The following is a 13,908-nucleotide window of genomic DNA, read 5'->3' as shown; positions in this document are numbered from 1 at the left end:
AATACGCTGAGCTAATGCGATAGCTTGCCCAGCACGAATTCTGAGGTCCATAGAGAATAATTTATTTTTCTAGCAGCAGCAAACAAGGGTTCTGCCAGCACCGTCCGACGTCGATTGAACTCCAGAGAAGAATGCGAGCCCTGCGATGGTGTTAGTGATATAAGGTTGACGCGATGTGTCAACTAGTTGACACATATGTTATTCTTGTCGCATCGTCCGCCGTCGTAGCCGGGATCGATTAGATGCTATCTCGTTCCGCCACTGCCGGTCGGACGTCGAGTTTTAGATTTTTCTTCTGTCCCATGTTAGATTTCCTCAAGTGTTTGCTTTCCTCCGATGATTTGTCGGCAACGACAACACGCTCGTCGAGTGAAAAGAAGGAAAGCTGTATGAACACATTGGTAACCTCAGCCTGGAGCCTTTCTCGAAGCCACCGAACAGGAACGCCTTCGAGTGCATCCGACAATGGATAACTGCGTCAGTACGGCTCAGTTGTTAGAAAGAAGATCTTGTTTGTGAAACGCTAGGTCGATTTCGGCCTATTAGAGCTAACTCGTTGTGGAGTGGCAAGTAAGACCGTTTCCAATATGAAATTGTCCTTAGTTGAACCCAGCAGAATATTCCATAGAAACATTTGCAATAATAGCACTCTTGTACTTTCATGCAGAAGCGCGTTGGCATTATGATCGGGATCTTGATCATGTTAGTTACTCCTTGTTTATAAAGGAAAATATCTATCCATCTATATACGCTAGCTTGTTCTTCGTCGCCCTGGCTCTAAGTGGGAAAAGTGGCAGGAAACCGTTAGCGGCTCTCTATATTACAGAAAGTATTTGTTTGTATTATGCTCATGTGTAAATAGGATTACATCAGGATGCCTGTGCAAAATAAGTTATGACAAATGTTGCCTAATATATTGCCCATACCTCCTCTAAGAGCTGCTTTTTATCCAAGACCCATTTTCGTATGTGGCTGATTTGCTTGTAATCGAATACGGTCGGTCGCTCTAGAGGTAGCTCAATTTCGTCGCGTTCCCGCAACGTCCCGTGGATGGAAATACGCTTGGGTCAATTCTATTGCGCCAATTCGAGCTTTTGTTTGCTGCCAGCTTTGCTGCCAGCTTTTTTCAGGTGATTTAAAGCTGTTTAGTGTTATAACTAGTCCCGTATCGGTCGCGCTCAATCTTTACAATCATTTCATAAAGTTCTCTCTAAAAGTGGTCAGTCAGTTTCGCGATCGAGGAGCATCCTTAGCATCGAGAACCAGGTTCTACTCGGTTCGTTTAATAGCGTACCTCAATAGAGCTTAACAAAATCTGGCAAAAGGCTAAGCAAAATCTGCGCCTTAATCATGATAAAATTCCAAAATGTAGTGATTTTTTAACATATCACCAAATACTTTAGTATAGAGTACCTGAATAAGGATATGTTAACGCTTGCAGCACATCTACTTCTGTCAAATCACAGTAAATGACATAAACGCCGGTTCGACGACCCATAAAAGCTGAGTATACATAGAGACCTTGTAATACTTTAAAGCCATCCGTCAACAGCTTTTCAACAAACCAATCGGTGGACTTGTAAAAAAACTTACAAACGGTCAAAATGACGGCTAACTGTGTTTCAAACATAGGCCTACCGATGCACTGGATTCGAATAGATCGTATCGTTGCGTAGCAGTTCAGTTGCTTTCCCCAAAATAGAGACAGAGTACCGGCTGTAGTTACCAATTGTGAGTCATCCGTCTCATTAAGATCGTCAACATGTGACCTACCGCAGTTAAATAGCAACTTTTTTTGCCAACGATACGACATGCCATGCCACACCATATGCACACAGGACGAACAGGAAAATTTGGGCAAAATATACATTTCGCGATGAAAGATCCAGAGCGGAAGGAGAGGGGCATCGAGACGAAAGCTGAATAGACAGACGGGCAAGCGGGGCGCGAAGAAGCACCGCGCCAGTCGTCGAAAGACCGCCTCCTCGGCCAGCGACTGCTGGGGAAAACGTTGCTCCGTCTGCCTGGCTGTGCGTCTACTGTGTCTGTCTGTATTGCGTTGATCCGGCGAATAGAGGTCGCTGCGTATTTTTCTGAAGGTAGAGCGTTGTTGGGCGCCACTGAAGTAAGATCTACAGCAAAATGGAGCCTTCAACAACAATGCTGCTAGTAGCAGCGATAGCGCCATTATTTGAACCAGCAGAAAAATTAGATAGAACAGCAGCAGCGGTCTCGTAGAACGGCCGCAGCATAGCGCGTCGGCCATCGCCGTCGCCGGTCAATTCAAAACCGCTCGTCCTCAACGGTGCGTTCTGTTCTCCTTTCTTCTGCACGAAAACTTGCAGTCGTCCTATCTCCTCCACGACCCTCCTTTCCGAGCCGATACCACTGCCCTCTCTATTCGCGTCTGCTCCTTCTGCTATGGTTCTGCTGACTCCGTTAACTCTGGTAACAGCCGGCCGCTGCCCGCCGTAGACACTGATAGAGCTGGTCGGCGCACTCGCACATGGCAACCACTTGAAAATCTCAGCGCGACGACATGATAGTAACGGCGCAATGAAAGCAGAGTGAGAAGTGCCTCTAGCCTTTGGGGTCTCCATTCCGACAACGACTGTCTGATGGACCAATCTGGTGTTTGTCTCGGGTCTCCTTCGCCCCGTAGTCGGCTGGCTGCTGCTGGTGTCGCTCAAACGATATTAGCCGACCCCGACACCGGCCAAGAAACGAACAAAAGAGGGAGGAGACAACAAGCGAAGAGATGACGACGTACTGATGGTGGTGGCGGTGGCTACGACAACGACGATGGTGCGCGATTTCGCTTACCTGCATCGTGCTGCTGCTGGGGGAACCTGAGGCTAATTTTTTTTGTGGCTGCGAGGTGGCCGACAATCACCTGTAGTAGCCGATTTTGTCGCTGCTGCTGCTGCTACCGCCGGTAGTGCTGTTGCTATGATGCCGGACGGACAACGGAGCACAACGTTAGCAGGAGCTCTCTGAACGACCAGAAGCTTATGATAGTGAAGAAACCGCCGGCGGTAGTGATGACTGCAACCGCTGTCCCCTGAGAAAGGCGAAAATCCAAAGCAAGCCAAAAGTCGGCGAAACGACGTCACGGATACCGCGGCTCTTTAGACGCATATCGTGGTCGTCGTCATTGGCTTGGATAGGAGAATCGAGCAGACCTAAAAGAAGCCGAGCGCAGAACAGTCGTCGGAGGCAACAGCAGCAGCTGCATTAGAAAGAGGCACAAACAGTAGGCCTCGTTGCTGTTGAAAAGATCCGGCTTCTGTGTGACGCAGCGGTCACGGTCAGAGTCAGAAACGACCCGCTAGACATACTTCACCAGCTAAGAAAATCAGGAGTAGTCTCCTGACTACCGAAAAGGTGTGGTAATAGTTGTGTAATGCGCAAATGCTAATACCGGTAAAGTATAAGAAGCAGTAACAACAATAAATACACTATAATCAAACGGTACAATAACAGAAGGGGATTTGAGTGGCTTTGATGACGACGATTATGGAGTAGGCGCTTCTTGAACGCATATTGGATAGAACGGTGAAGTAACAACACGACGAGATAAAAAGGCTTGTCGAGGCTTATGAGGCACTGAACGCATGGAAAAAGGGCTTCCAGTGGTCAACACGGCAGAATCCTTGATGATCATTGAGGCGAAGTCACTCCTTTAAACGCGATCTGGCTGAGACATTTACGTCGGTAAACTAGGCCAAATCTCGCTGGATACATTGTTATGTATTGACGATAATAAATGTGTACACAAATGGGCATAACGAATAGTAAAAGACGACTGACCAGCTGGGCGCCTGTTCGGTTCCAGTGCGCATTTCCCATTTACCTTTACACTTATCCATTGTTTCCCTCATGAATCGCTGATGATGTACGAATAACGTAACGTCATTTATATAAAGCGCAGTACTTTGAGTGAGCAATCGCACTTCGATTTGTAGAATTAAGCTAAAAGTAGGCGTCGTCTCGTAAGCTAAGTCTAATGCATAATTAAAACATAACATAAATTGAGCATATTTTGGTGAAGTTAAGCATGTACCGCCTTAGCCCTTTGGCAATTGCAACGATAATCTATGTAAATGCTTGAGTCTATTGAAGTCGCTTTATGTCATGGTCCCTGAAATAGGGCGTGCTCCCGCGCAGCTCTCACCCACCGCTCACTCACCCGGTCGCACGTGGGGGCGGGACGTGCACCCACACAGAGACACTACACACACACACACACAAGTACGTCCACAATGGGTTTTTCTATCGTCCGATGCCACCGCCGGCAATTCGCGATACCGTTGGCTCCTTTGATCAACATAACGCTGTCATTTTTGTTCTGTCTCACGTATCGGTTTCCAGTACCGTTTTGCTGTCTTTGAAGTAGATTAAGTATCTGTCAAACTGATCCGCATGCCAGTTTATTGAGATGAAAGTTCAAACTGTACTGCATGATACGGGATTTTATTAGGTATAAGCCAGGCACACAGTGGTGTTAGCATTTATTTACCACTGATACTATTTTTGACAGGATTAAGAGACAAATAAATTGCTTCCCGTTTGACTAAGCTAAGCATTCAGTATTTCGTCCGATAACGTAAATAACCCTCGTAATGTTACTCATCAAAAACAGAACACTCATGCAGTAGTATGCGATCGTTTTGTTTATGACACATGCGGTCTCTGTTAAATGAAAAGAAAAACAGGTTCAATTTGCCAAATAATAGTAATAAATACAGTACTCCGAGCCGTACTCGTAGCGGTGGTCAGTGATGGTCTCTGTGCGTCTATCAACTAGCGTACATTCATCATTTTGATTTGCTGGCTATTCCTAGCTATCTAGTGACCGCCCATAGTCAAATATTAGGCTGCCATACGTTTTATTTAACTTATCCAAATAATCTGTATCAAAAAGCGTTTGCGCATTTTCGCCGTTATCGCTGCTAAGATCAACGAAATGGCCTATAGTTCTTGATAAGGGTCTCCACAGAAACAAGGTGCTCGCGTTCCCTTAGGGACCTTTTGGGTCAAGAAACGGAAGGCTGAATGAGAGAAGATATATGAACGAAACGTTTGTTTTTTCGATGTGATGTTTACGAGTGCGAAAATGACGACGGCGGCAACGCCGCGGCACTCAGATGGCGAATGTCTGATTCAGTAAGTAGCTGGCCTCGCGTTGCGTTTCCGTTCGCCTGGCTATTTTTCTTCTCAATTTTTGTCGTTTAACAATTCAAAAAAGTAAATAGCTCGAGTAGACACGAGGGTCCTACTACGAGTCGGCTAGACAGATTAATGACTGCATTTTCTATTGCTGCGTCGCAAACAATAAAACATAATGAAAATAGTAGTGGTAATACTGGCGATTACGATATCAACTAAAGTAACTCGGCGACAATAAAAGTTTCCCTGTACTTGATTTGTTTCCAAACAAAATGTGCTGTTCTAGCAAACGTGGCCTTGTAGAGATCGCCCAGAAACTCAGCCTAGCAGTGGCCAATGCCTGCATCCGATCAAATCGAAGAACTCATGAACTGATCATGATATTGTAATCGTTTCAAACTAAAACTGAGTCTGGCAATACAAGCATCTCAATTCTATACCGACCAAGCAAACGTATCATACTTTTGCCCTTTCTGCCGCTGTTAATGTTGTTATTCCATTATACATGCCTACCTGATGTTTACCTGATGCACACATCTGTTTTGACCGGAGAATGATAGTCGAGGTTCCCGAAAGTATGCATCGATTAGGAACACGATTCAATTTGGTCCCCTGGCAAAAGCGACCGCAGTGCCATGCACCATTTTTACATGGTCCTATATCCTACTCAGTGAGTACATTATTGGAAGTAAAGACAAGATCAGATCGTAATGACCATAAGCTCGCATATCTGCTGTTCCACAGACAATTAGCTATTGGTAGCTCAGTGATCTTGAAGCAAATCGGCGATCAAATGTAGAACTAGCAATTTTTTCGTGAAATATACTTCAGTAGTAATAACCAGCTCAATTATGCCACGGTCTCAGCTAGTTCAACTCTAAGAACAGTCTCTTTACGCTATCTGTCGGTTTTTTTTAAAGGTCGTGTGATAGCGTAGGATATGTGCCTTCGATGTATGTGACATCGATGAAGACACAGTTGAAGGATTCGAAAAGTAAAAAGAGTAACGAGAATGCTTAACTTACTCCTACTAGCACTAATAGTAAAGATGTACATTTTGTTAATATCATTTTTTCGATAAACAATACATATAAAGATAATTATATCGAGTTTTATATAATCATTTATGAGTGTAAGTAGTACCAGTATCAGCGGTTAGGTCTGCTTTCACCAGAACCACTGCATATAATGACATAGTAAATGTCAAATACATGAAGAACATTTAAAGATGGGGTTAACATGGCGAAACTAAATAAGTTGTATTTTCAAATACTTAAGCTACAACAAATCCTATACAAATCACGTTACACGCAAGTTGAGGGCCAAATTTCCCAAGGCATTCGGCAGCTAAGAACCGTTCTTTGAAACTCACGTACATTGTACGTATACTTCCTATGTAATGTATGTTATGATTACAGATACAATGTACGGGTTGAACAGTCACTCAATGCAAACATTTATTAGGATATCGAATATTTCTCATGGATAATCTTTTACTATTTTAAATGGTCACACTATAGAATACTTAATCGAATTGTTTTTCTTCCAGCATTACATCGTTCTTGTCCGATCTGTAGATACGTTCCCCAGCGCTTTACCTTCAGTGGATGTTTTACGGCGCAGGCTTTTCTGAGAATCGTTTCATTAGGCACACAGGGATTACGGGAGCCATTTAAATTTAAAGTTGAAGATTCAAGAAAGGGTTCCAAAGTTAGTGTCCGCCGAACTGTATTATATGTCTATATTTTCAAGACGTATGAGGCACGCCTTCTTTTATAGCACCATCTGTAATCTAGTGACTATATTATGTTATGCTATACTTCCATTAAGCAGTCGCGTAGAATATGTGATATTTCATCATGAAGCGATATATGTACTTTAGTGAATAAGTCTTTTTATAGTTACCACCTAGATGGTAAGCTAACGGAAGCCAGCAACCATCTGGAATAGCAATATTTTCAACGAAGTTTGTTATTATTTTGAGTGGATATAATAGATGCTTATGATTTTACTCAAAGCACGCCTGATCAAGCATTGTGTCTTCTCAAAATTGAGATTCGTTAGGTTTCACTCCCTATTGCACTAGATAGAACAATTGGTTTACCAGAACAACGATTTAAAGGTTCATTGTTTAGTAGATATATGCCACAATATTAATGAAAAAATCTAGACTTGGTATGAAGCCAAGAGGTTTGAGAGGAGCTTTAAGGGCTTATGGCAATGCTCGTGACAGTTAATTCTTAGGATCATCTAAATCAGTCAGCCTGTTTGTTCGTGTGATGGATCCTGTGGGTCCCGGGCTTTTCATTGTTTTTGATGGGCAGTCGTTCACAGTCGACATCGAAGTCCAATCTCAAAACTAAGACGATTTATCATCGGCTTAAATGCTAACTACATATCGTGGTCGTCCCATAGCAACAAAGCCCCTGCAAGAGGAGGGCTGTCAGCGGCTTGTTCGCAGGTGGGATTAAAGACGCGAAGCAATTCGTTGCTGTTTAACAGATCTGAGAAGATGCGAGCAGGGTTACTTTTGCTTTCGGGGTTAGAGTACACAGAGTTGTGATCATCATTGTAACGCGTTTCGAAGCCAACCCTAACAAGTTCCTATTTCAAAATACATTTATAGTCTTTTACACTTCAAAGAGCGTACGAAATGCAAATTGAAATGAAAAACAATTCATGTCTTCTTATAAATAAAATTTGGTTAAGTTATCATTTTTCAGTCAGAGACATTTTTGCGTTTTGTTGTGGATACATTTACAGGCACTCTTTTTACGTTTATATTCAATTGCGATTTTTCTTATTTTCTTTAAGTAAAACATACATGTTTAGACATAATATTAGTTGGAATACAATTAGTTTCCAGTAAAATTTTTATGCTATTTTTGAATTTTCTTCCTTGAAGGATAGACCGTCTTTGGGAATGCTACCCCGTCATTTGCCAATCCATTTAAAGGGTGAGCTCTCACAGCGTTTTTGTGAAGCTACATTAACCGTTCAAAAAAGTGTAGACAAATACATCGTTCAGTCAGACTGCATAGATAAGTGTGACTATAGATGTGTATACTGATTTTGGGTTGAAATAAATGCAATAATAAAAAAAATAAGGGATGCAAACTGAAGTGTAATGTTGTTATTGCTACCTACCTGTTCCAATCCAGTGATGTCCTACTGAGGCTACGACATAGTCGCGCTAAGTGGTTATTTTAATCCGTGTGGTTACTGACACTCTCACATTCACAAACACGAACATCGACGTAAACTGGGAGCTATTATTTATCATAACATGATCGCTTCATTCAGCTTCACTCTGAAGCTTTGGTGGCTGACTGTAATCCATTTAGCAGACTGCATATTTGACGCGCCCATGTACTGATAAACACACATCGTTAGTAAGCTTTACCGTGGTCCTAATTCAACGTAGCTGTGAAACCGCAGTGCAAGCAAGAGCATTTTACTTTTAAATTCATATTAAGGTGGAGAAAGAATCAAGATTGTATTAAAAAGTGTTAGCTAAAAAATGCTAACACCCAACGAAATTCGAATGTTCAAGTTCACAAAAACACCACAGAGCATTGAACGACGCACCATAGATTCTAAGGCGAACGAGTACCGTGAGCTCTCCTCTGGGGAACTGCATGCTCTTCTGGTGAACAGAAACTCCGTAGAAAACCCGCTCAGAAGTGGGAGAGGGCTTACAGATGCAGCGGCTTCCTGCGCAAGCTTCTAGATGGCGCTGCGAGCTAATAATAGCCGCCCCGCTAAGTTCAAACATCTTCAAACGTAAATCCTAGCGATCGCTGTCATTGTATACAAAATGCTGATATATTCCATGGCTTAAACGTGTTTGAATCAAATATTGTCGGATATTTAAGCGAATTTCTGATTTTCGTTACGTAGGTGCTAAACCGACTACAACCATTTGCTCACTAATGTGCTTTTAATATAATATACTCTCTGTTCCCCTTAAAGTAAAATGTTTTAGGAAATAACTCGACGATTTCGACCTGAACGGGCCAAAGTACGCGTGTTTTGCCATACCATGTCCTGCAGGATGAACACCGCACGTTTTTAATTATAACAAATTATAACAGCAGCAATCTAATTATTCAAAATCGTATCAGTGGAACTCTTCCCCAAGTCTAAATGACTAAAACCAAATCTGGTATGTCATTATATGTTTAAATTCTTTCTGCTCAAGTCGTATCTTCACCTAGTGATGGTGACACAATGCACTGTCTGGTGTGTACGGCGCTTTTATTCAGAATTAGACGAATATAGTGTAAAACCTCATACCTGGCGTAAATTCGACGTTGTAACTCAACGTACAGCGTCTTTCGGCAGTGAGCTAGAAAGCTAGCTCCGGCAGAATGAAGTTGTTTTGTGAGCTGCGCAATGGTGCTACGTGGGTTCATTCGAACGATAAATCTTTGCGATATACCAAACTGATTTTCAATGCAAAAAGGAAAGCAACGAGCTACCGCCAGGGTGATGCTCCAGCAACTCTAACTAGATTAGCAGTGAACAAAGTAATATCAATTCTGGTCTTTGAAACGAACTTGGTGACTTTTTATAATCAAAAACATTTGGCGTGTTTTTTCAATACTGTATTTTCATACAGTTTAATTTAATGTCGACATTGAATTCTGCTGTTATGGAACTCACAATACCAAATATCCAAAATTTAAAAGTAAATATCTCTTTTTTATATATATATAAAATATATAACGATAGTAGTTATGAATACTTGATATAGTGGCAACAATGACAGTGTCAAAATAGCTCAGTTAGGAGAGCGTTAGGCAGGAGCCTTAAATCCTTGGTTCCAGTCTGGGGCTTGGCAGGATCGTTTTGTACAACTACCGCACATATTCATAGGTTTGGGTCATTCAGTGGGCCAACATACTTATATTCAACCCAGTTGACGCTGTGTGTGGGTGTGTGGGTGTGTGTGTGTGTGTGTGTGTGTGAATGTGTGTGTGTATGTGTGTGTGTGTGTGTGTGTGCGTGCGTGCGTGCGTGCGTGCGTGCAACTAATTCAGTATAATTAATCTACCCAGTCCTACTCTCTTCCTTTTTAGAAACACTGTATATGTTTCACGTCATCATAAAAAAAAAAAACATAATTTTTCACAAGATCGTACTTCAGCATTTTGGTGTTAAACCACAGTTAACAAATACCTCAAAAAGTTTTTGAGTACTGTCTATTCGTGTCTTTGTTGCCACAGGCGAGCATGCACTACTGCAGAATACAATCGGATTGATCGAACGGTCAATGGAAAAAATATTATTGTATGTGTACGTGTATATACGGTGTTATTATAGTTCACCTCACGTTGCTAAGTGCCTGTTCTTTAAATAGTAATAAGCAGCTCGCTTTGGTTGGTCAGTTTGCTAGCATCTGTGGAATAGGTCGTTGTTTTTACTGGGTTGGCGATTTGTGTCACCTACTATGACCTCCATTAACCATAACAACTGCTACATTCTAGATGTACATGTATCTCCCACGGACCAGCTCTCACCAGTTCGAGCCGTGTTTAATGTAGTAATAATTACGGTTATTGAACAACAATAGGTTTGAGAACAGCAAACAGCCTTGGCCATGCCATAGCGAGATCATCTACTACCATCTATATGGGCACGGACGCAAATATTCGTGTGACTTTTAACACAAATGAATTATGCCAAACGGACGAAATCCTCCTCAATGGCTTGCCATGACCAAGGGACCGAACAATAGGAAAAAATGGCCGTTAAAGGTAAGTATTCCTCAGTTGCGATTAAAACTCTTCGCTAATTACATCATTCCATACCGACTTTGCTTTTCTGCTGCTTAAAGGTTCAATTAGCGAGGAGTAGACTAGCTATCGTTTTTCTTGCTCACGATGAAATGTATATTGACATAGAGAGAATATAATGTCATCAGCAGAAGGTCAGCATTGTCTCTCGTCATGTTTTGTACTACAAAATGATGATATACTATCGCATCTCGTAGTGCACTATTTAACAAACACTGGTTACTCAAATAGCGTAAAGAAAAGATTTACGTCCAAATGATTAGAAAAGCATCGTCACCTATGCACTGTCTTCACCTTTAGAAGATGTCAACAAATTTGGACTTCAAGCGTTTGCCAGGAGGGGCTACTCTGCTATCAGGTCCTCATAATGAACTAAGCCGTATATGCCCACGGAAATGTTGTACTCTACATGCAAGGCATGAAAGGTGAAACAATGAGAAAGGTGAGATAATTTCTTAACAAGGCAGCTTATCCGTATTTATTTCGGTTGTATCTTGTCGAAGAGGAATAAGAAAATCGATCGAATGGAAAAATAGCTTGACTTAATGGATAGCGCTCTTTCTCGTAGGATCGTAAATCTGGCAATAAGGAACCACATAGTCAAAAAGGTCTTCCCATGAAACCAAGCTATATGACCAAATCAGGTGTATATTACACAAATGATCGATATCACTTAGCGTATTTTAAAATGACCTGGGTAGTCTGTGTAGCGAGTACGTTGCAGTAACATGTATATTAACATACTATATAGAGTAATTCTGGGCTTTGTCCAGCGGAAACTCTCTAGCTAAAACAAATTCATAATGGTTTACTGGAGTGAAAAAATTTTCTTATGTTTTCACTAGATATAAAAGAACGTGGTATTCTTTAGTTTTTGGTCTTGAATGAGCCTTGAAGAGTGGCTAACGGTCGTTCGCTTTGGCCAAAACTAGGGCCTCATCTGGGCAATTCAATCATTCAAGCCGTTGCCGTGAAACGAAGAATAATTTATAAAGACACAACAAAGCAGCAAAATAGCGACGATTGTCAGGGCGGGTGAAATTTGTAAATTCGTCTGCAACGGTGTATTTGGGTACGGCTGTGTGAGTCCCGCCGTAAAGAATGCTAACGAAGTCGAGCGATAAAGGGTTATGATTCTGAAATGACAGCTAAGTTTAAAGACAGATCGGTTTTTGGCATGGGCCAAAACGCACGAGAGGCAAAACCTGAAGAAGTTTTTCTTCAAAGTCGTTCCAGATTTCGCCTTTGAATCGGATTCGCTTTTATCAAAGCACCCGGTTGCTTCTAGCTTATGGCAGAGAAACTCTGAGCGTAATTATCCTAGTGAAGTAATGAGTTCCCGCATAAATTGTAAACTCAAAGATATTTTTTTTAATAGTGCGCCTTCAACGTTTGCACTAATTGCGTGAGCACGTTTATTTCAATGTGACCTCGAAGTATACACCCTAATTGGTTATCTAATGATCTCTGTTTCGACTTTTACATTAAAATTGCGTTAGACATTTCATCAGACGGCTGATTGCTAGCACGAAATGAAGTATGTCTTTGTGCGGTCGGGCCACAATACGTGTGTTACTAATGTTAAAAACACCACAACATGTTTCTCACATTAGCAGGCAATTACGTTATCACGAGAACCTAGCCAACAAATTAGCGTTTGGCGACCTTTTAATGATTGTATATTTACCATTTGCGGTACCACACCTGACTTCGATATCCATCGCTCCCTCGAGAAGTCGTTTCTTATTTTGTTACCTAAAGTTTCTTTTACGATACTAATGTTTAATTAGCACCTTGACGATAGACACGAGCCTATCTGGCAATAACATTCAGCTGGAAATTTCGTCCTATTGAAACTAAAGTTCGACCGATTCAGATGATGAATTAATGACACAACCCTCCGTAAGACCAGGGCTAATAGAATGTATTTGTAATGGAGGTTCTTTATATGCACTTTTTTGGTAATAGATATGTACTGGGTACGGGGAAACTTTTAAGAGCGGCTCATAACGGAAGTTTGAGTTTTCATTTTACAATATAAGTACAATAATTATATTTCGTTCAATATATTTATGATATATATATATATATATGTATGTTAAAGGGCTCCTTTCAAACTGTTAAGGAACTTTTACCTAGCTCTGAATACAAGGGATTTTTATCAAGACCTTTTCACGATGCTATAATTACATCGAGTTAGCTTTATTGTTCACAAATATGATCACCATATTACCATAAGGGCATAAAACTCTTGCATAGTGTGCAGAATTACCTTATGAAATAAACACCTTCTTGTAGAAAAGATTTCATATGCTATGAAGTTATCTTGTATTATAAAGCGTTTCGCCTTTGCAGCCACGAAGTGACCTGTTTAGGTTTCGGAAGTTAGAAGAGAAAACTGGAGCTGAAGTTTCAATTTCATAATAATTAGCAACCTGTGCAGTACTGTGCCTTGATATGTTCCAGATATGCATGGCAAAGAACTCGTCTTGTATGGCATCGGGTGGTAAGACTTATGCAGAGCCTGCTTTGTGCCATGCTGCTTTAACTAAATCATAATCCCATCTAATAGAACTGAATATCACTTTAACCTGTAATACAAAGAGTACGAATTGAGGTCAATGTATACCTTACGATACATGCAAAGTTTTTGTGAAAAATTCTCCAGATTTCAGAATTAATTTATTAATTTGCAAGGCCTACGCAAGATTCGTTCCTCAACATCCTTGATATTAAGACTTTTCTACTAGCACGTGTATCAATAAAGTTGTGCGACGTGTAAAATGCAAAAGTTTGTGTTCGGTTGAAAAGTGAGCGTTTACGATACCCGCTTGACTAGTTCGATTTACCAACTGAGCAAGATGTCCGGAGATTGAAGATGGTATAAGGGGTCTCAATGAAATAGCCCTATACATTATGACACTGCATCCCTTTTTTAGGA

General features: G+C 41.3%; 1 protein-coding gene across 1 annotated transcript in view; it reads right to left on the bottom strand.

Moving 5' to 3' along the window:
- The window catches only part of LOC111263642 (uncharacterized), a 41,491-nt gene extending 32,751 nt beyond the window's left edge, over nucleotides 1-8,740 (bottom strand). Inside the window, exon 1 of the mRNA XM_022838940.2 lies at nucleotides 8,317-8,740. The gene's annotated coding sequence lies outside the window, so the exon portion shown is untranslated. The remainder of the gene's footprint in view (nucleotides 1-8,316) is intronic.
- Between the last annotated feature and the right edge of the window lie 5,168 nt (nucleotides 8,741-13,908).

Source organism: Varroa jacobsoni, unplaced genomic scaffold (assembly GCF_002532875.2).
Source record: "Varroa jacobsoni isolate VJ856 unplaced genomic scaffold, vjacob_1.0 scaffold_779, whole genome shotgun sequence".
NCBI classification, from domain to species: Eukaryota; Metazoa; Arthropoda; class Arachnida; order Mesostigmata; family Varroidae; genus Varroa; species Varroa jacobsoni.
The sequence above is the reverse complement of the archived record's forward strand: the minus strand, read 5'-3'. Positions and strand labels throughout refer to the sequence as shown.